We start from the raw sequence: 22,984 nt of genomic DNA on the forward strand, positions 1-22,984 counted from the left end.
AGTATTCGGCTCAGTAGACAAATCTTAATTATACAATTTGAGTACTACAAAGTCCTTAAAATCATTTTGCAATATGTACACACATCACATCCTTAGGTTGTACACCTTAAAGGAATGCAGTGTTATATGTCAATTATATCACAATAAAAAACGGGGGTTAAAAAACAAAAGAAAGACAAAAACCTAGAAGGAGAAGCAGGAGATGGGGAAGGAGAAGAAATCACCGTTTTCACAACACAAATGCCCTCTTCCAGATCACTGGATGGATGAGGAAGAATTCCTCCATCCTACCTACAGTTATTGAAGACTATGAAATGTTTCAAGCTCGTAACATTATACCCCTGCCAAAAGCATTCCTGTGTCTTGTTAAATGTTACTGCATGCTTCCTATCAGTACCTACATTATTTGCAGGTGTTCTGTTCTGTTTGCCAGCTTTGGTTGATAATGTTCTGATTAAGGTAGGAAAGTGAGTGTATCTGTGTACCTATTTCTTTTGTTACCTGCCACATCGTCTGAACCAGAATGGTGGTTTGCAGGGTAGGCCTCTCATAAACATGAAGTAACTGAAAGACTCTTCCCCAAATCATCCCATCAACACCTTAGTCCCTTCTCCCCCTTTTTAATCAGTTTTACCCAGAAAGGTTATGGCCAGCCTGACTCAGTGAAATCTTTATGGAAAGTGTGTATAAAGTAGCATGGTTCTATTATTTTAAAGAATGGCACAAATTAAAAATGAAATAGGATGTTACAGTTTACAAGAGGTCTGCATCATGTATCACAAACATCATGTCCTTTAGTTATAAGGATTTCTTGTTGAAAATTGAAGGTATTTTTAAAGAATGAGACACAGCCCAAACAACCATATAAGGTTAGCTGAGGTCACAGAAGGATTCTGGAAGTTGGGAGTTCCCATCTGTGTGTTGGATAAATAAGGGTTAACCAAGAGAAATGGAAGAAGAGCATTTTTTATGGCAGGAAGAACATCTATGCAGGAAGACCAGAATGCGCAAAAGCCAAAAAGTAAGTGAGAATACAGATTGTTTGGGGGAATTGAAAATAATTCTGTTGCTTAAGATATCAAAGCATGTATCTTAAGCATGTAATAAAGAAAAACCACCAGCATTTATTTTCCCATCTTTTTATCTGAGACATTTGTTTTTGGCATGATTTTGGAAACTAAAATGACAAATGGTGTCATTGTATTTAGCACTCAATTTTTCCCATAGACAGTAAGATTGCCAAAGATTTCATTAAAAATCAGTTTTGACTACTGTATACCCATGGAAAAATAATTCAAACCATGTATGACCCTTGAATTTTATCCATACCCTTCAGATGTTCCTGTTTATTGAAATATTTTTTCTACTTTGAAAGTAAACAACAGAAAAAAAATTCTTCAATCTCAGGCAGTCATTTCTGTACATTATATGTATTCTAGCTGTGGGTCATGGAAAATTATAAGCACTTCCAAGTATTTGAATAGTTACACTGAAAAGCATGGGTAAGCACAAGATTAGTAATGAAAGCCTGTCTTTACTTGTTAGGTATTATCAATATTACATGCCAATACTTGGTTTGTGATGCATGAAATAGGATTGCTATACTTTTGTTACTGAGCAGGTGTAGAATTGTGCAGATAGGCGTAAAAGATCCACCCTCGGCAAATCCAGAGTCACTTTTGAGTCACTCAGGTCATTAGGATTATTTATTCAAACTTAAGTTGGAAAGAAACGTCTACTGAGTGGAAGGTTTTTTTTCATTCTTCTGCCTCCTTTCTTTCAAGTCAGTATTTTTCTCATTTGAACCAGAATTTTGCCATTTTAGACAAGGTAAACAAATCATCTGTCTCTAAGAGACTATGAACACTTCTTTGATGTCCCGCCATCAGGTTGAAGTCTCTGGTAGGAGCAGAACATCTGGGGATTAGTAACACCTGGTTTAACCTTTAGGGGAATTGAGGGGAGGCAGATTTCAATACCAACCTACCAAAATTCAACTATTTAAATAAAGTATAGACTGTCTTATAAGACCATCTTAGATGGGGTAAATCCAGTTATAAGGAATCAAAAACTGAGCCTTTCCCCTGAATATTGGCCTTTAAACCACTTCAGGGTCGAGACTGTCCCCAGTAGAAAAACAGGCTGTGTTATAAAAATCCGTTTGTAAATCATTTTCTTGTATCTTATAAACATACATTTTGTTCCAAAAACTGTTACCTCCCCAACATGTTCTGGGAGGATCAAATGTATAACATATTTTGAAAGGTCTGGCATGCTATGTTTTATGCATAGTGGTTTGGAGCTCAGATTAGTTATTCTGTAATCCAGAGTATGCCAGAGTATAGTATGATCAAATAAAAGAATCTCACCACCACATATAATGAGAGAAATGAGTTCACAGTTGAATTCTGAGTCCCAGAGTGAAGTCTTTGATCTCAGCAGAAGCTGGAACTCCCCCTCAACTCCTGGCTGGTTGGCTTTGATAATGGAAATGCTCAAGGAACTTGGTTGTGGCAGAAGCTCTAAGCAGAATTGGCCTAGGGATAGGATTGTGGACCTGGAAGAGAATCATGGGGTCAGAGGTTCAGCTGTGGAATTAGAGGGTAGGGTAAATCGAAAAGGAGCTGAGCATTAGAGGTCAGTAAAGAGAATTGAGTGGGAGGATTGAAACAAATAGAAATGCTGCTCTAACAGTTTGCTTTCCCTTTCTGTCTTCAGTTGTCCTTTCTCTTCTCCCTCAACATCCCATAATTGTGTACTAAAATCTATACCTGTATCAGAATAAGGTGATAAAATGGTATAGCAACTTAAAAACAAATGACCCGATATTAAAGTACAAAATTCTTCAGTTTGAACAGAGGAGCCTCTGGTTGAGGGGAATGAGTGGGGCAAAGAATGGTAGTATAAAGGGCCTTGAATTTATCACTTGGAGCCTTTGTTTAAGCTCCTAAGATCGGGATTGAGTCATAGAGGTTGTGGATTCTATTCTGCTTAAATAGGATCTGCCTAGACTTGAGCAAGCTGGAAAGTTGCGAGGGGTAGGGTCTCAGGGAAATCTGGGGAATTCTTGAAGACACCATGCCAGAATATGTATAAAGGGTGTATTTTTCAGGGACTGAATGCAGCTTAAAAAAGAAACCAGTAACTTTTTTTCTTTATTTGTTCAAAAATACCAGTCTTCTGTAAAATAAGATGGAAGACTTTAACAATGTCTTTAATTCAGAGCTGACCCATTCAAGTTTAGCAGTCATTTGAACAAGTATGGCATGATTCTTAGCAAGCAAAAAAGTTTGAATGAAGTAAATGCTAAATATGGGATTTGGGATGTTTTTCAACCGTTGTATATCATAGGCTCTGGTGAACTATAAATTTTTATTAAGTTTATCATTTTATGTTGATACTTAGTCATTCATTTGAAATATCACTTGCCCAGTTTTATTAACAGCAACCAAAAAGTTTTAATTATTTAGCAACCTGTGCCTCTGCCATAGATAAAATATAAAAACAAGCATTCCTTTTGCCCTGAAGGCATGAATTAGGTATGGCCCAGTAAACAACTATTCTCACTCTTAAGTCACTATCAGAATTAAGGGCTTGTTTCTCATTTTTTAGATCTCTGATCAAATGTCACTTCTTCTGACAAATTTTTACTCACTATCTTATCTACAGTAGTTCTTCTCTTCTGCTTGCTTTAGCTCACACATATGCTGATGTGATTGTGGGGGAAAACTTGTGCCCTGAATCCAGATGGTTGGATTTCAAGTGTTCACTAAGTATCTAAGTGACTTTGGGCCTTTTTTCTTAATCTCTAAAATAGAACCACTTCATAGGGTAGGTTAATTCCAATGATACTTATAAGCAGTGCATTAGCACCTGTTAAGAGCTGTATCTGTGATAGCTGTGATTATTATCACCATTGTTATTATTCCTTTAATAATTTATTTGTTGATGTGGTTACTGTCTCCCAACCCTACCTGTCCCCAGTAGAAAGTGAGCTCCCAAGAGCAGCACCTTTTCTTCTTTTCTGGTTTACCTTGGTCCGCTGAGGTCCTTGAATAGCATCTGCCCATAGTAGGCTCTCAATTACTATTGGTTGTATGAATGAGCAACTAAAAACCTTTAGAGCGAAAGGTTCTAAACTAAAACCAAATTGGTTTTTAGATGCCAACTTTTACATTTTTAGCAAATACTCCCATCATTCACTACCTAGGCATATATTTCATATATATCATCATTGATTTATCTTAGTGTTATTTTACAAAGTTCCATTTATCAAAGGTGAAAGGTCTGTTGTGTTACCTTAGTGAGATTTTTTTTTTTTAATGAGGCTAGGTGAGGATTTGGTTGTGCCTGCTTCAGAATTTTTCCAGACCAAATAATGGAAGCCATATTCTATGGGTTAGATTTTGAAGCCTCTCTTAATTATTTATCTTTAATATACAGAAGATCCCCTAATACTTTCTGAGATGAATTTTCACCTGCTTGGGATTATTCTTTTGGCTTACTTTGAGCAGAGTTAGGGTGGTCTTATTGTCAAAGATCCTCATTTTTTAAAATAACTTTATTTAGTTATCAATGACATACAATAAACTACAAATATTTTTAGTATATAACTTGATGAGGTATTATTTGTTGTGTTCAACTTTTAGAAGCAACCCATAGGCAAATCTTGGGAGATGTTTCTGTGGCTAGGAAGTAGAATGAAGTGTTATCAGCCTTAACAGTGGAAAATCATATGGGTCTCAGAGGGCACAAATGGCCTTAAGGAGTTCTAGCTTCCTCCTCTACAGAGTCGAGGAATTGGAACATCTCATCTGTGCTCCAGGAAGTAAGAAGTAGAGGTTTAGATACATAGTTTGAAGTTGCCAAGGTGACTGACCTTTGGAGGAGTTCAGAATACCAATAACTTTCTTTCTTAACCTAAAGATTTTGCTCCAGAGAATAATGAGAGCAGAAGACCAAAATAATAGTTCTTGACTTAATATCAGAGAGAGTTGGTTGAGCAGTATAAAAAGATATTCTGTCATCTGTATTTTTGAATGTATTCTTTTTCTTTAAAATTACAAAGTAAATTGTTCAATTAATTGAAATCATTTTATAAAAAGAAATGTAGGAAAATTTGGGTGAAGTTGGAGAGAATAACTATCCTGCTTGGCATCCAAACTTCCCCTTCAATTCTGAAGTAAATTAATTTTTATAAAAGAAATTTAGAGAAATTGTTGAAAGGTCAGGAAGGGAGAATTACTGTGTTGCTTACCACACTCCTTCCTTCAAATCTGAAGTAAATTAATTTTTACAAGTGAAATTTAGAGTTATTGTTGAGAAATCAGAGCAAATTACTCTGATGCTAGGCATCATACTTTTGTCAGTTGAGAAATACAGCAAGACTGAAGGGCAAACTGAAAGTTTTTATTTGAGGTCTGAGAATTGTAATTCAAGAGACATAGATTTGAGCAAGCGTTGAAAATGAGTTCTAAAGTTGGGAGAAAAAAGAGGGCTTTTATTTTGTTTTGGGGTTATTTTTGTTATTTTTTTTATTTACAGTTTATTGTCAAGTTGGTTTCCATATAACACCCAGTGCTCTTCCCCACAAGTGAAAAGGAGGGCTTTTAAATGCAAGAGGGGATTTCCAGTAAAGCCACATAAATTGTTTGTCAAGTATTATGATTGGTGCTGACAGGCTGAAGCTATTCTTATCTGTCCATGATTGGTTGCTAAGGGCTATCATGAAGCAAAAAGTCCATTTCTAAGTAAAAGACAAAGGTTCATTTTTCTTGAAATGGGCAGAGTTACAGCTGGTGCTCCAGGATGCTTGTGGTTTGTCAGTGACCTGTATTTTAAAGTTCATCTTTTCTTTCAGGTGGAGGCGTGCATAAATGTCCTTAATGGCATCCCAGCTCCATTTAAAAAAAATTTTTTTTATGTCTTTTATTTATTTTTGAGAGACAGAGAGAGACAGCGCGAGCAGGGGAGGGTCAGAGAGAGAGGGAGACACAGAATCGGAAGCAGGCTCCAGGCTCTAAGCTAGATGTCAGCACAGAGCCTGACGCAGGGCTCGAACCCACAAACTGTGAGATCATGACCTGAGCCGAAGCCGGCCGCTTAACCGACTGAGCCACCCAGGCGCCCCCCAGCTCCATTTTAAATAGCTCTTTGGCAAGACTGACTCCATTTTGATGCTTCTTTCACATTTCTTCCACTTTGATCAAAATCTTCCCTTGGAGAATTCGATGATCAACTAATAGGTCATTCGACATTGGTATATGATGGCCTTCCCTCTGCAGTAGGAAGGCTTATTCTTAGAAAATCACATACCATAGAGGAGGAAAGTGGAGGCAGGGTGATTGGTCTGAGGAGACCTTCTGACTATATTTATGGAACAGGGAGGTTTTCAGGAGACAAAGCTTAGGCAATGTCTTCACTTGAGCAGTTTATTAAATTTATGATGGGAGCATCAGGAAGTCCACATGGGTAGGCTTGGCATATCATCTGAAGCCTTTGAGCAATGATTTTGGTTTCCTGACTTGTGGTACAACATTGAGAAATGCACAGTTAAGTTGCATTAAGACAATGAGATTAATTAAACAATGAGTAGTATTATTTGTGGCTCCATTCTTAAGATGGTCCTCATCCCAATTGGAAGCCAGCTGAACAAATATGGTAATCTAAGTAAACCAGCTTGTTATTCCAGGGGAGGGAGTTCCTTTTAGGGATTTGGTGAGTTTGAAAGGCTTAGTTGCCTCTCATTCCACCTGGCTCGATGCATTAATCCAGGTGCAAAAGGAAGTGTTTGTGATAGCACACACCCCTCCTTGGGCATCCAACAGGTAGTCTAAAACTATGGGGTTGTCAAGGACCACACAGGAAGGAAAATCTAAAGATTTCTCTTGAGCTCTAATGGCCCTAGCAGTTGATCTGGCCATTCTGTTTATAGTTTGGGATAGGTTTCATATCATGTATTTGTTCCATGCAGGTACTATCCCAGGCCAGGAGCTAAAAATTCCCCCAAACTAGGCTGTTTCTAAAGGATTGACCCCCCCCCCCCCCCCCCCCCCCCCCCCCCCCCCCCCCCCCCCCGCCAACCCAGGGAAATTACAGTTTTGGGAGTGGCCACACCTGTTGTCCTCATTCAGAGGGATTTTCATCAAGGTAACCTTTAATTATATTAAGGACTCTGTTTTGTCTTCCTGGTTTCTGTGAACCTTATAAATTTAAGAACTGTAAATAGAGTTGTTAAATAACCCAGGAGACATTTTCTGAGGAGTCTCTTTAAGCAGTTGAATGTCTATGGCTTATTTTTACATGCACAGACAACTATGTGTCCTGAGGGTACACAAAGTACACCTGCTAGTGTCGGGTTGTTTATAGATTGGTTTACCAGTATGGAAGAGTGTAAATGATCAACCCAGGAATCTGTATGTAGGTTAGTTTAATTATTTTTTCAGGCATTGAATGGCTTGTTTGCCTATCCTATAGATCTCATTTCTAGTTGGTAGAAGGTGTTACATAGAGGGTCAGGGCAAGATATACAGAAGGATATCTATTTTTGATTCAAATCATTGATAAAGGAGGGTTCACGGGTAATGTAGGTACTCCATTAAACAAGGGGACCCAAAATCGTGGGGAAATGTTTTGCCTTGCAGCAAAACTATCTTGACACTAAGGACAGAATGAGTAGGATTAACAAGTGAAACCAAGAGGAAAAAGAAGAACCAAGCAGAGTGCAGTTATTGCTGTAACAAGGAGTAGGATACCAAATATTTCATGAATGTTAATTGGCTAAAGAGTTTAATATACAGGCTTGGTCCAAATTCCTGGGAAGCAATCTATATCAGGTGTCATATGCTTTTAATCCTGGCTCAGTATTCTTCAAGGTAGTCCTGTGCTGTCTGGAGTCTTTAAATTTAAGGTCCCCAGTGGCTTAAAATGACCATTCAGGAGCTAATGCCCTTTTAAAATGAATCCATGCAGGGCATGGGTGGCTCAGTCTGTTAAGCATCCAACTTCAGCTCAGGTCATGATCTCATGGTTTGTGAGTTTGAGTCCCCCGTCGGGCTCTGTGCTGACAGCTCAGAGCCTGGAGCCTGCTTCAGATTCTGTGTCTCCCTCACTCTCTGCCCCGCCCTCACTCATGCTCTATCTCTGTCTTTCTCAAAAATAAACATTAAAATAAAATAAATCCATGTATCAATACCGTTGAGTTTAGTAGCACAAGGATTGGTTAATAATCTGGGTATGGTCCTTTCCATCAGGGTTGTAGGTATCTTCATGGAGATGATGTTTCCAATAAACATAATCACCAGGTTAGAGGTCATGGTAATGTATGTCTTTGTTTTCCAGGAGCATGCTGTGAAAAGGTTGCTCTATGAGCTAGAAGTTAGTTTTGAGGACGTTTATGAATTCCTTGCAGTAGATTAAAAGGTCTTCCTTTCAGAAAGCTGGTTCATACATTTTTCCATCTAGCCTTATAGGTTTGCCAATGGTTGGTTCAAAGTGTGATAACCCGCTTTTTCCTGTAGGTGTGTACCTAAAGTTGAGCAACACCAAGGGCAGAGCTCTGGGCCTAGGCACTTTAAAGGATTCTGTGGGTTTTGCCAGTTGATTTTTGATAATCCTATTGGTACATCCCACTAGTCCTGAGGACTGGGGATAATGAACACAATGAAAATGTAGGATGTGCTGGGTTTTGTAGATGGAATTACCTGACCAGTGAAATGGAAACCTCTGTCATTATGGAGTTCTGAGGGAATTCTGCAAGCAAGAACACTTTTTTTCCAATAGTATTTTGCTCACTGAGGAGGTTGTGGCTCTATGGCATGGAAATGCTTCTACCAATGAGAAAATGTACAGATCATTACCAATACAAATTTGTATCCCTAAGGAGACTGCAACTGGATAAAGTCCATTTGCCATACAACAAAGGGACCTAAGAGTAAGGAAAATGTTCCATAGAGGGATGAATGGGTTTTTAGAGGTGTATTTTGAACAGATTTGTTATTTCCAGTATATTTGGGAACCAAGTTTGAGAGATAACTTCCAATAGTACTGGTTTCCCCATAAGATCATTTTGTCAGTGTTCCAATTGTTAAAAGTCATGGATATATGTATTGTTAATACGTGTTTCTCTGTAGGCAATCAGAGAAGACTGGCCATTCACTTGGACCTATACCCATAACTTTTCTTTTCTTTTCTTTTTTTTTTGGTTTAAATTTGCCTTCTTGTTCAACACATTTTTTTCTTACTTTGTTGTGCACCACATATGCTGTTAGAAGTTGGTCCTTCCTATCAGTAAAGGACTCAGCCAAGGTTAAGGATGACCGGATTATCTTAGGCTCTAAATTTAGGGCTGCTCTCCTGGCAGATGCATCAGTGAAATGCCTTTCACTTGTTTGCCATAGAGTGTGTTGGAGTTTTTGTAGGCTAGAGATTTAGGTAATTGAATGGCTCCTTAAAGGTTTAAAACATAAATGCTGTATTTTTTTAATTCATTTGTTCAAAGGAGGTCAGAAAACCTTTTTGTTTCCAAAGCAATACAATATCGTGGGTAACATCAAAGGCATATTGACTGTCAGTATAAATATTGGCAGTTTTATTTTTCTCTAAGATGCAAGCTTGACTTACTGCATGAAGTTCTGCCTGTTGGGTGGAAGTTGCTCTGGGCATTGAGTCAGCTTCAGTTTTTCCATTTAAGGATACAATTATGTAACCAGCCTGATACTGACTTACTTCTTCTTTTAGGTAAGATCCATCAGCAAACCAAATTAATTCAGTATTTTCAAGAGGGGTTCCTGTAAATCAGTTCAGAGTCAGCAGTTGCATTTCTTTCTCTTTTGTGAACAAAAGGGAAGAAGGTAATCAGTAGGATGCCCCAGGGCAGGAAGGTTATGTATGTGTAGGCTCTCTGATTTATCTTACTAAAAGCTTCCTGAGATCCTTCTGCCCAAGTAAAGGTCTCTGTTTGGGTAGCGTAAGAAGGGAATATAAGGTCTGAGCCATGGCAGAGAACTTTAGGATGTAGTTTCTACAATATCCTGCCAACCCTAAAAACCCTCTCAGTTGTCTTTTGGTTTTGAGAGCAGGAAGGATCAAGATACCTTGAAATCTCTTGGGATCCAGAGAAGGCCATGGTCAGTGATCAAATGTCCCAGATACTTAACTTCGAATTTACAGGATTGAAGTTTTTCTTTAGATACATCCTGTCTCCTTTTTTGCTAGTTCTTCTTTTTTTCCTTTTATTTATTTATTTACTTAGTTATTTATTTATTTCATATAGTTTATTGTCAAGTTGGTTTCCATATAACACCCAGTGTTCTTCCTCACAAGTGCCCTCCTCCATGACCATCACCCCTCTTCCCTTTTCCCCCTCCCCCTTCAGCCCTCAGTATTCAAGAGTGTCTCATGATTTGCCTCCCTCTTTCTCCCTGACTCTTTTTCCCCCTTCCTCTCCCCATGGTCCTCTGTTAGGTTTCTCCTGTTAGACCTATAAGTGAAAACATGGTATCAGTCCTTCTCCATCTTATTTCCCTTAGCATGACACTCTCGAGGTCTATCCACTTTTCTACTTGAAGAAGATGGAAGTTGTTTTTGAGAAACGCCTCTCCAGAAGTTGAACACAGGAGTGTTCTGCATGTTATAGAAGGGAGGACTGATAATGGAAACTTTTTACTGATGATAAAGATTTGAGAAAAATAGGTTGGACTCTCAGTGTATACCTGAGACATTACTGTCCAAGTGTACTATTGTCCTTCCCAAGTGAAAGCAAATGGGAACTGGAATTGATAGGAATACTGGAAAAGTTACTACAGAGATATATGACTCCAAAGAATTTACTTTCTGGTCGTATGACTTAAAGGAAGTTGTGAGGATGAGACACTACTGGGTGCTGAGGGATGACTGTGTTGTTTATTGCTCTCAGATCTTGGACAACCCTCCATTCCCTTCCAAGAGGTTTTTGGACAAAATAGGAGTCTTTCAAGGACTGGTAGGAGGAACTGGGAGACCTTGCTTAATGTATTCCTCAATAATGGGCTCAATTCCTTGAGTAGCCTCTGCATTTAAAGGGTATTGGTGAATATTAAATGGGCTTATTTTCATAAATGTATATTGTTTTTGGTAGTATATAATGAATGTAGCCTATATCAGTTGCATTTTTAAAATTTATTTACTTTAAGTAGACTGCACACCCAGGATGGAGCCAATGCAGGATCTGAACTCACAACACTGAGATGACCTGAGCTAAGATCAGGAGTCAGCCACTTAACTGACTGAGCCAATCAGGTGCCCCCTCTTTTGCAATTTTAAACCATAATTCAAGTGGAATGGAATCTAGGAAGGGATTTGGTTTCATTATAGTGCCTGAGAAGACTGTGATAGCTATGGACAAGTCTTCTTGAGGATTGTCAATTGAAAATGTAAAAACCCTCTTTTGAGAAAAAAAAAATGTGAGCTTTGTATGCCTCAAAGAAATCTTGTCCTAGGAGGTGAATAGAGGCAGAGGGAACTAAAAGGAATTGATGAGTCCCTTCAATGGACTAGTGTTGAAAAGGAAGGAATTTCAAAATGGTCATGGGTTGATTAGAAACATTTGTATAGTTTTAGTACTCCAGGAAAGAAGAAAGATACGGCTGATGGAGATGAGGACTGAGTATGTGACCTTAGTGTCTGTTAGAGCCTTAGTTACCTCATTCCCAATGGGTAAGTCTGTTTTCCCCAGGGAGGTAGTCAAAAGCATAGGGAAGAATCCTCTTTTAATCCTTAGGGCCTCCCTATTGTTGGGCTAGGTTGGAATCCTTGAGAGAAATTATGGCTTCAGAGACAATTGGTCTTATAGCCTTTTCACTTGTAAACAAAACTTTCCTGGTGTCTGGGCTTTCTGCAATAGTGGCAAGACCCTTTAAGGATGGCTTGCCTGGTGGATTTTGGAAGACAGATTTGGTTGTTGAGTCACATTTGTAACCTCATTATTTGGGTAGCTTGAATCTGGGTACTTAAAATTTGAATTACTTTTTAATTTTTTCTTTGGATCATTTGGCTAATTGTTCAGGCAAGTTGACTAGGTTATAAAGATCCATAATGGTGCAGTGAAGCTGCTTAGGTCAAACAAATGAGCTTAGCTCTTCATCTAACCTGTTCAGGAATGTTGAGTTAAAAAGGGTGAGCATTTCATAATTAATTAAATCTAGACAATTATTGTTTTGAGATTCTGTCAAAGTGATTAATCATAAACATCTTTATCAGGTTTTGAGTGCAATGTTGGGTCTTTTTCCAATCAATACTTTTAGGAAAAAATTTAGGAATTATTATAAAGTGTTTTTTTGCTAGTTTGAGAATATTCAGTTGGTCAGTTGCTCTCCACTTATTGACATTCTCAAGAGGATTTTTCTAATTTACTCTGTCTATCCATTCTTTACCTCTGCCTTCAGGAGGAGCAGGTAAATGTTGGTAAAGATTGGAATAACCTAGTTGCTAAGTTTGGACCACTAGATTAAATTCCTTTGCAAAAGTTACAGGGTTATATTTAGGATCTGGGAACTTTTTAGTAATTGCCCAGGTTTCCATTTTTGTCCAAAGAGTAGAGATCACGGATGGGAATCCTTGAACTACCTTCATTAGGTTTAACCATAAAGGGAGTGGCAAAGTCCAGTGGCTCAGGATCTAAGTCATTAGAGAAGGGAAGTTCAGCTAGTGAAGGATTGAGAGATGGTGGGCATGTAGGAGGAAGAGGAAAGGGAAAATGAGCAGAGATATCAGAGGAGCTTTGAAAGCTCAGAATTAGCCTTGGTTAATTTCAAGTTAGCATTCTGGAGGGAAGCAATTCTGGAAGTATTCGTGCATTTTAAGCCCTTGAAATGCCAATGAAAATAAGCTTCCCACTCAGGCTGTTTGTCTTACAACCTCTTTCAATTGGCTGCACAGATAAAACAATTTAGGAATTTCAAAAGAGCCCCAAGTGAGCCAGTTCAATTGTAAGTTATCCTGAGTAATCATGATTCACCATGACAAACATTTCTAGGACAAAGGTCCATAGTTTTTATACATAAAGACTGCAGGAATTCCAGAAGGGGACTGATGAGTAGCCTCCTCCTTAGACAGTGAACTACCTTTTTTAACAAAGAATGTGTACTCAGAGACACAACAGGAAATCTTCTGTTAACAAAGGCTGGCAACACAGGACACTAAAATAGAGACTGAACCTTGACTAAGTTGGGTGGTTCAGGACCAAGAGAGCTACTACTCTAACTCCAAAACACAGGAGACAACAGAGTATAATGAACTCTTATAGGCACCTTGAATCCACAGCAGCAGCAGAGGTGGAAGTGAAGATCAGTCCCTTTGGATCCCACTTCTGACACCATTTTAATATCAAATGAGAAATACAGCAAGACTGAAGGGCAAACCAAAGGCTTTTACCTGGGGTCTGAGAATTGCATTTCGAGTAACACAGATTTGAGCAGCAATTGGAAATGTGTGCTGAAGTGGAGAGAAAAGAAGGGCTTTTAAAGGCAAAGGGAGAATTTCCAATGAAGCTACAAAAATTGTCAAGAATTATGATTGATTCTGAAAAACTGAAGCTATTCTTATCTGTCCATGATTGGTTGCTAAGGGCTATCACTAAGCAAAAAGTCCATTCCTAAGTAAAAGAAAAAACTTCATTTCTCTTGAAATGGCAAGAGTTGCACCTGGTACTCCAGGATGCTGGTGGTTTGTCACTGACCTATATTTTAAAGTTCATCTCTTTTTCAGGAGGGGACATGTATAAGCATTGCTTCCCTAATGGCCTCCCAGCTGCTTTTTAAATAGCTCCCTTAACAATACCTGCTTCATTTTGATGTTTCTTTCACACTGCCATTTTTAATTCTGATAACTGAATACACTGAAGTAGTCTTTTTTTTTTTCCTTAGCACAGTGGGCTCCGTCTCATAGTGCATGTTTTCTTATCTTCTGAATGTTATCAGCTTGATACAAGTAATTGTTGCTTTTCCTTCTGTCACAATGACAGAAGGAAAAATGAGCACTGGTTTCTGAATTTCTAAGGGCAGAGGCAGGTCTCCTCTGGACTCCAGGAACAACTGCTTAATACATATGGCTAGAGGCAACTTGACTAGACTCTGACAAAGAGGCCTTAAAATTAGGTAAAGAACTTTATTTAAGGCAGTTTGTGCTCCATCTATTATTCAATAGCCTCTTACTAATTTAAAAGTTTCCTTTTTGTTTTCTATCAGGAAAACACTTAGGGAGCTGAGATTCTAAAGCTCAGTTAATGTTTATTGAATTCTCACTGCGTGAATGGGCAGTTACCAATACTCTGAGTATCTTTAGAGAACATAAAAATGCTGGTCTTCTCTGGTGCCTTCATCAGAGGCTGAGGGTAATGACCAGCTGGTGTCTAACATCCCCAGTGATTCCCCAAGGAACCCTCCAATTACTTAGCCTGACTGTATCCCCCTGTACATACCCAGGGCCTTCGCTAAGCTGATCTACTGATTGTTCCTGGAAAACTGCCTTTACAGCTCATCTGGGATATTTCTTTTTCCAACTGTCTGTGGAAAATTTACTCTTCCTTGAGGGCCCAGATGAATACTGTCATTTTTCATGAAGTCCTTCTTTCCTAATTCTCCTGTGCAGAAACAAAACAGAACAAAATAGCCTCCTCCTTGCTTCAAACTTCTATTGTACCATTATATATCTGCCACATGCTAAGAGTATAATTATGTGTGTAGATATTTAATGTTTTCCTGTGTTCCTTGGGAGCTACATCTACATAAAAATAGTTTTAATGATTTTATTTCAATAATATAATCACATTGTGGAAAAGTTGGAAAAGAAATAACCATTAGTCCTATCATATGTAATTTTGATAAATATCTTTCCATTTTTCCCCTTATGCTTTAACACGTGATTTTGCCATTCTCTACATTATTATAATACTACCAATTATCAGGGTTTTTTACTACAAAATAAACATTCTGGCAGCTAAATCATAATTTGGTTAAATTTTTTTTCCATCTTTTAATCAAGTTAAGTTTCTCATTTAGGGACACACAGCCAGTAATTGCGAAGCAAACTGTGGTCTCCATTCCGCAGTCCATTGATGCCCCACACTTCTGCCCTACACCAGCTTTACAGCACAGGCAATACTAGTGTTCCAAATACTGGTACAGAATCATTGTTATTAGCAAGCTTTGCTTAAAAAGTATGTCAGAAATTTTTATTTTTCATCAAGAATAATGACAGGTTTTCAAATTCTAACACTTAAAAGGTTAATATTCAGAAATGACTCATTGTTCAACAATTTCAGATATCTGAGGTTGCTTTTTTAAGAGAAAAATCACAAATTAATTAAAAGATCTTAAAGTACAAAGTCATCATGGTCAATATTCTCAGTATTTTTCTGTATTGGATTCTTTCTTTGTGATTAGTTTCTTCCCTACACCTTACCACCTCACACCCTTTTTCGCACATACACACACACACACACCCTTTAGGTACTAGAGCAGGAGAAATGTCTGTTCACTGGTTTATTAACTGATTGTGTATCACTGTGGAATTTCTATCAGTGTGTCTTTTCACACTGACAAATTATTACTTAGAATTTAATGGCAATTGCATATTCTTAACCTCCTGAGATACATATTCCAGATGTAGTATTACTGCATTTGGTAATGAGGTCCTTTAAAATAAAATGTATGAGTGGAATGTATCCTTTTGGTTTATAGACATTTCTTATTTGTAGTGTGCATTTGGTGAACAAACATCACATTGAAAGAGACTCACACGAAACTTAGTGTATTGTTAGAGTCAGTGGACACAGAGAACTGAACTGAGCCCAACTTCTAAATAACTACTGGTCTCTGTCCTTGGCACCATAATAAGATTGTAGACCTGTTGTTTCAGAAGTAACAGGATGACTGGGTCGTTAGCTTTAACCTTCAGGGTAGAACTTTCCTCTGAATCCTTCTGCATATTTGCTGCTCATAGTCTGCCCCTCATCTTGACAGATGAAGTGTTTCTCTTCCTTTGCAGTTTCTGTCTCCTCCCAAACCTTTCATTCTCCAGGAGCTTGGTCACATCATGTATATCTTTTCTGTTCTGCAGTTCAGTTATTTGCTTTCCTCCTGGCTCCCCTTTATGTAGGGAAATGAGCAGCTTTTTGCTCACCTCAAAACTATTTTCCTTGACTGCACTCGGTCACATTATGATTCTACCTCTTTCCTTCCTTTCCCCTGCCAAAATTCTCACAGGAATCACTTCCACCTGCTCAATGCCTGTTTTCCGATTACCTACCGTTAGGCTTTGGCTACTTTAGTCCCGGAAACTGCCCTCCTGGCTGCCTTTCCTTAGCTCTCATTTTGTTGTTTTATCCTCCCAGGGACATCTACCACTGTTTTTTCTTTTACCCCTTTAATGTTAACCATCACAACCACCATTCTTAATCTCTCTGAAACTACTTGCCTTTTTCATTTCTGGCATATTGATTGGTTGGTCTGGGAAACTTTGCAAAGCCTTTCTGTAGCCTGAAATTCTTTTCTTTTTTTTTTTAACTTTTTAATAAAAAGTTTATCTCTTTTGGGGAGAGAGAGACCAAGCCTGCACGCATGTATCGAGATCATGACCTGACCCAAACCAAGAGTTGAATGCTTAACCAACTGAGCCACCCAGGTACCCCTATAGCCTGAAATTCTCAGTGCCTGTTGATTTTCCCTATCTCTGCTATCTTCCATACTTTCTCTTCCCTTGTTAGACAATGACCCCATATGACTTTTATGCTTGGCTTACAGACTGGGTTTAATTCAGGAGATTTTACATAGGCCTAAATTTCTAGCTTTCCTTAAAAAAAAAAAAAATCAGCTGACACCAGCAAGCAGCTGCCTCTTGAGAGAGGACATTCACTCTGCAGTGTACCATAGAGTCCACTGCTCCCTCTTGGTCTCTGGCCTTCATTTAATGAGCTCTGCCTGAGCTCTGCTGACATGTGAATTTGCACCTCCTACCCTAATGTTAGAAATCCTTCGTGCTATTTCCTAGGTCTCTTCTCACAAGTCTTAGGACTGTTTCTTTGTTTCTCCCTTTCCCCCACATAGTACTATGCCTAGCTTATAATAGTCACTCAAAAAACATTTAAATGAGTGAAAGGCTTTAGGTTTGATTTTGGTCACCTTGGACCTGAGGACTTTACAAAGAGGTAAGTATTCTGAGTATTTGGAATGCGATATTTTTGGTTTGGGTTGAGAAAAATATCACTACCACTTTGCATAGGAATAAAACTTTATAGTTCATTAAGTCCAACTTCATGTTACATATGACAAATAGGAGACACAGACACACAAAAGTGACTTGCCCAGGGCAATGGAGCAAGTGAAGGACCAGCTGGGATCTCTCTGGGAACAGTGAGAATAACTCATATTCATATGGAGCTTTATGGATTAAAGAGCACTTTTAACCTATACTCATTTTTGCCTGGGGTGTACAGAATTGATATTACCTCCCTCGTTTTATACAGCTAAGGTAACTGAAGCCATGGAATTTAAATGGTCTCCTCAAGATTACTTGGCCAGTGAGGAAAGACATAACTCCAACCCGGACCTTTCAACTTTATGTTCAGAGCTTTTCCTATGGTTTTCTTGAACAATTCATTATTCAGCTCCCACAGTTAAAATTCTTTTTAGACTTTCAATGAGTGAACATTCGCTTTGTCCCTTCTGTTTGAGAATCAGAAACCTGAAAAAATTCTGGTTTATTTTTTAATAGCTGGGGCCAACAGAGGTGAGGAGTGCCCGAGTGGTTCAGTTTGTTAACCATCTGACTCTTGATTTGGGCTCAGGTCATCATCTCATGGTTTGTGGGTTTAAGCCCTGCTTTGGGCTCTTTGCTGACAATGTGGAATTGGCTTGGGTTTCTCTCTTTCTGTGTCTCCCCCATTCACATTGTCTCTCTCTCAAAATAAATAAACATTAAAAAAGATAAGCGAGGAGCTAAATAACTGATGTTTCTCACCTTCCTAACCTAGTGCAGTGGAGCAGTTACTTTTGAAGATCTTTTCCCTGGTAGGATGTCCTGAAGGCTGTATTGAGTCTGTGTTCCTCACTGCCCTGCTGGCTAAAGGAGTTACCCCTGTTACCAGTGAACTACTTCAGGGCTCAGAAGGCTTCACAGATGTGGACCAAGGGAGATCAGGGGAATGGTTTCAGTTGCCCTTCCTCTGTTCGGCAAATCCATTGTGTTTCCTGAGCCTCAGGAGACAGCCACCTGGGGTGTAGTTCCTCTCCCCTCATCGACCCCTAAGAGTCCAGAGCTGTGCTCCTCAGTATGTGTAGCTACTGACCACTTGAAGTATGCATATTGCAGATTGAGGTGTGACAGAAGTATACAATACACACTGGATTTCAAAAATTAGACTGTGACTGTGTCAATAATTTTTTATGTTGATTACGTGTTGAGTAATAATATCTTGGATAAATTGGACTAAATATTTAAATTAATTTTACCTATTATCTTCCTAAATGTGGCTATTAAAAATTTTTAATTACACCTGTGGCTCATATTATACTTTAGTTGGACAGTGCTAGTCTAGAGGGGCCTCTCCTTCCCTTGATAGTTCTAAGAGGCTGACATTTTTATTTACTCAACAAATATTTACTGAGCCCTAAATGGAGCTGCTACCTGAGGGAGGCTTTCAGATCAGTTTTAAAAGACTCCTGAGTAATCCCTTCAGTCTTTCTCATTATTCCTTTTCTGTGGGGGAGTCTTGTGTTATAAATGAAGACTGAGCTTTTGTACTTTGATCATCCAAAAACAAAACTCTCATTACCTAAATTGCAGGGAAGACTAGAACACTAATGGAAATACAAATTCCTCATTGCCATTATGTGAAAAGATCTTGCAAAAGACTTTAATGTGAGGCAAAGTATTTTTGCTTCTGCCAGGAGGTGGTAAGTGGCATGAATTTACATTCTATAACATCCATTCACTGGTGTTCTAAGTGTCTAACTCTCTGGGGAAGGAACACTGGACCTAGCGATGCAGCAGAACACTAAAGTTCTCCTTTTAAAGCATAGCTTTATGAAGGCGTATTGCAAGCCAATGAGGAAAAGGTGGACTGTTAAATAAACAGTGATAGGCCAGCTCATGAGCTGTGGAAAAAAATGTAGCACTATTCTCACCTTGTTCTTTATACAAATGTGCACACCGTTCAAAAATTGAGATGTAAAGAAAGGAAGATGGAAGGAGTCACAAAAATAGTAGGAAAAAGTGATTTTCTTTTTAAAAATAATTATGGAATAAGACTTAAAGCATGATAAACTGAGATGACATAATGGAAAAGATTGATAAATTTGGCACATAAAATAAAAAGGTATGCATAACAAACATAACAAGTTAAAAAACAAATTGGAGCAGTATTTCTAACTTGATAGTTATAGAAACAATTATATATATATGCATACATCTTATATTAAAGAATGACTTCTGTCAAACCTGGGGAGCAGTTATAGATCTACAAGAAAAATACTAACAACCCAATAGAAAAGTGGATAAAGTGTGGTAATACGCAAATCCAAGAAAAATCATTGATGCTTAATCTCATTAACAAATAGAGAAATAAAAATTAAAACAGTATAATATAGTTAGTTACCTCTCCAACTAATATTTTTTAAATGACTTGATAATACCCAGTACTGTTAACAATGTGGAGAAACAGAGACTTTTTTATTCTTAAGGTCAATGTACTTATTTTGAGAGAGAGTATGTATGTGTGAGCAGGGGAGGAGCAGAGAGAGACGGAGAGAGTGAGAGAGAGAATCCCAAGCAGGCAGGGCAGAGCCCGATGCAGGGCTCGATCTTACCATCCATGAGATCATGACCTGATCTGAAATCAAGAGTCAGCCACTTAACTGACTGAGCCATGCAGGTACTTTTAATATCTGCTGGAGGTATGGCTGAAAATTACACAATGTAGTATGTTAAATATATCGCAATAAAAAACACACCATCAGATGTGATGAAAATTGACACCTTGTTGGAGAACAGTTTGACAATATCCTTCAAAAAAGTGTTTTTAAGCTTATACTTTGATCTAACAATTTCATTTTTAGGAGTTTGCCCTGCAGATATGACTGTAAAAACATGCCATGATACATTAAATGAAGATCTCTCTTATACAATGAAATACTATGCCATCTGTCTCTATTGATGCAGAAAGATGTCCATGAGATATTGTTATAGGAGAGAACGGTATATACTGCTTGGTTTCATTTGTGTTAAAAATTAATAAAATAGGTACATATTTAACAATATCAACATAGAAAATATATAGAAGGATATGTTCTAAACTGGTAAAATTAGATACATCTAGGAAATGAGTTGGGGGGAGACAGATGTGGAAACTGACCAAGGCCTTTCACTTTTACTTCATATTATTCTGTAATATTTTCTTTTTAAAAAATCATGAACATATATTACTTTTATATTATTCTTTTTTAAGTTTTTATTTGTCTTAAAACACCTGTGTTCAAGGAACACTGCAGTGGGTTGTGAATTAGAATAGGCTCCTTCATTAGACCTACTATTTATATTCTCTGGTACTCAAAAACTATTAGATTCATCTGTAAAGCTTCATATCAAATAGTACTATTCAACTTTGTTTCCATTAATTTTTCCCCTCTTTTTAAAAAATGTACATTCCATCTTTCAAGAAGGTCATAATGTCTAGAGGCGCCTGGGTGGCTCAGTTGGTTGAGCATCTGACTTCAGCTCAGATCACGATCTCATGGCTTGTGGGTTTGAGCCCCACATTGGGCTCTGTGTGGATGACTCAGAGCCTGAGGCTGCTTTGGATTCTGTGTTTCCCTCTCTTTTTACCCCTCCTCCGTTATCTCTCTCTCTCTCTCTCTCTCTCTCTCTCTCTCTCTCTCTCTCTCTCTCAAAAATCAACATTAAAAATTTTTTTAAAAGGTCATAGTCTCTTTAGCAAAGACAACTACACACACGGGCACACACACACACACAGATTATTTTGATACTTCTTCAGCTGTCTCAGTGCTGTTGTTAGTATTGTTACTATTTTGTCTGTATTTCCTTACTTATACTTCTTTATACTTCTGATAATACTCTATCTAAATTTTAGAGTTCTCCCCCAAAAAAGGACATTACAGTTTTAAGATTAACAGATCTCATTTGTCACTGCTTTAGCTCAAGTGTACTGAATTTTACCTTGTAGGCAACCAGGCCTCATCAGATACTCCTTCCCAAGTTCTTGGAAGAAGGTATTTTAGGATAGAAATTTATTTTGCAGGTGATAAGTGTACTCCTAAACTAAAAGGTCATGGTTAGATAAATGTCACAGAGAGCCTACACCTGTGAGCTCAAACACTCATAAGTGAATGTTATCAAAATTCCAATAAAAGCTGTCAGATCCTTGCACTCCTGTTGCTGAAGGTTAAGGTACACTTACAAGAAAAGCCTCTTTTAAGTTTCTGCCTGATTTACTTAATGCCGCTACCTGATAGTCTTAACTTTGTGATTTTTCTGTGGAACTTATAAAGGCAGCAAATAGCATTTTTAAGTACTAACCTCTGGGTCTAAAGTCATTTTAAAGTATGGCAATGAATATGACTGCCCATGTGTAAAAATGAAATGCAGGAAAAATATAATAGGTGATTTAGAGAAATAGAAATGAAAGATGTGAAGTAGGAAAATGAATTATATCTATTTTAAAGTGACATAATGCATCACACATGTGAAAGCCAAGAGAAACAAAAAGATTATCAGCTCCAACTTCCTCGTTTTATGGATACGGACCAGAACTGTGGTCTTCTGTCTGCAATTCACCAGCTCCACCACACTGTGATGGGTCTGCCCGCATGCACATACTTCCGCATGCAGACTTTATTCTAAACATGCAGGTGGAGTGGCCCAGCTCTTCCTCTCCTCGGTGTATACCCAGTATCCAAATGAGTGCTTAGGTCCGTCAAAAAATATGCACAAGATTATTAATGGCAGCATTGTTCTCAATAGCCAAAATCTATAGGAAGGAAGTCTTGAGAAAGAGAAGGAACAGGAGGAAAGGGAAAGGGAACGCAAATATCGTTCAACAGTAGAATGCATAAATAAGTTGTAGTGTATCTGCTCAATAGAATATTACATAGGACTTTAAAAAATGACTGAATCATAGACCTGTGGATAAATCTCAAAAAGTATATTGTTGATTGCAGGAAACAAAACACAGGAAAATATAAGGAGTGTTGTGTTATTTATAAGTCTGTTTGTAAGCACTTTGAGGACAGAGACCATTTGCATGTATAGATCTCCAGCTCCTAGCACATCATCCAGCATGTAACAAATGATCAATGTGTATTTATTTTAGTGGAAAGATCAATATTTATTTATTTAATGGAGAATATAGAAAAAGGTACAGGGGAAGCACCCTGTATTTTTATAATGAGAAAAACAGCAGGAAATATAGGGAATATATATAGGAAATATATTTATGTTTATTATGTTTATTCCAGAGCACAACATACAGAAACCTGAAATTTTAATTCTTTTTAACTAAAGCAACACTTGGCTAGGTATGAACAGGACTATGGTAATATTTCAGACTATTTCAAAGCAAACATTACTAATGGAAGCTATGGTTTTGTTGTACCCAGATTTTAATATCGCCCCCTAAAACCAGAGATTACCTGGGAGACCAAATCATGCATGCAAAAGCAAAGGGCTTTATTATGAATTTAGGCCCGGCCAGCCTAAACTCGGGCTCACAGACTTACTGGATCCACGTGGAGTGAGCCTGAACAAAGGCAGGGTAGGGCTTTTATGAGTTTGGGAAGGGGGAGTTACAGAAAATACAGTGATCCAATCATTATTATACAATATTATTGACAGCAGGTTTAACCATTCACATTGCCTAGAGTATTTGTTACTTTTGGCGGGACCCAATCACAACATTTAGAGTATTGACCAATCACAGAGTGGGCCCAGGACCCTC

At 38.1% G+C, this 22,984-nt stretch overlaps 1 protein-coding gene across 1 annotated transcript in view; it reads left to right on the forward strand.

Moving 5' to 3' along the window:
- SH3RF1 (SH3 domain containing ring finger 1) overlaps nt 1–22,984 on the forward strand; it is a 179,283-nt gene that overhangs the window by 113,033 nt on the left and 43,266 nt on the right. The gene's annotated exons all lie outside the window — the stretch shown is intronic.

This window comes from Suricata suricatta, chromosome 1 (assembly GCF_006229205.1).
Source record: "Suricata suricatta isolate VVHF042 chromosome 1, meerkat_22Aug2017_6uvM2_HiC, whole genome shotgun sequence".
In the NCBI taxonomy this organism is placed as follows: domain Eukaryota; kingdom Metazoa; phylum Chordata; class Mammalia; order Carnivora; family Herpestidae; genus Suricata; species Suricata suricatta.